Source organism: Oratosquilla oratoria, unplaced genomic scaffold, assembly GCF_046742065.1.
Source record: "Oratosquilla oratoria isolate Oo_2021 unplaced genomic scaffold, ASM4674206v1 SCAFFOLD50, whole genome shotgun sequence".
NCBI classification, from domain to species: Eukaryota; Metazoa; Arthropoda; class Malacostraca; order Stomatopoda; family Squillidae; genus Oratosquilla; species Oratosquilla oratoria.
In genome coordinates, this window is record NW_027467714.1 from 150925 (window position 1) to 152067 (window position 1143).

Here is a 1143-nt window from a genome sequence, read left to right on the forward strand (position 1 = left end):
CCTGATCAGACCTGATCTCACCTTTATGACCGACCAAATCTCTAATCTTCTGCCCTGAAGTGACGGCAATGTTCATTCCTGCTTTTTGTAAGAATTTGTTAATACTGTTGGCCGTTTTCGAATTCGGAAGTACTAGAAATTTCCTTGTATCTCTGTCCGTACTTTCGCTCCTGTCATTTTTCCGTTTCATTATTTATTTTGCTTTGCGTTTCAATTTTAATATTAAGCACCTTGGGTAACCCAGTTTCATGATCTTAGGTATATATACATCGGTCATCTTCGACATTGTCACTCTCCCTTCTTTCTCTCTTCCCTTTAAATGTAAGTCTCCGTATTTATTTTCACAAAATTGTCATCTTTATTATTTTTTGTCACCATTACTGTTACCATGTAATTTTTGTTATTTCTGTTATATCTTGATATTGTCTTGTACCTTTACTGTTACCATATAATTTTTGTTATTTCAGTTATATCTTGATAATGTCTTTTTCAAGACGAAACGTTGATTTCAAATAGAACAAATGGAAGAATATAGAGACCTATTTTCTATCCACCCGGTTAATGGAAAATCTCTAATCAGGAAAATCGAGAATACGAAGAAAAAACTGAACAACTACAACAATGCTGTCGTTTTTAACTCCACGTGTATATATGTATGTATGTATGTAGATAGTGAGAGAGAGAGGTGGGGGAAGGGAGGGTGGAAAGAAAGAAAGAATGATGGAAGGCAAGATGAAATGAAGGAAGGAAGGAAGGATGGATGGAAGGAAGTAAGGAAGGAAGGAAGGAAGGAAAGTCTACTCCGTGACCTCCTCAGCTCAGTCTGCCTCGTGACCTCAGCTCAGTCTGCTCCGTGACCTCATATCAGCCTGTTCCGTGACCTCAACTCAGTCTGCTCCGTGACCTTAGCTCAGTCTGCTCCGTGACCTCACCTAGAGAACTCGTTTTCTGCCGAGACACCAGCTACCGAATACCTATTGTTAAGTTTATTACTTCCTGTGAAGTTTGTACCTTCGAATAGTGGCAAGTGATGTGTTGTGTTTTTGTAACTGTATACGTATAGTGCTATACAGTTACAGGTATATGATAAAGTGTAGTGTTCTAGTAATTTAGAATCAAAACAGTAGTCTGTTACTGTACTCC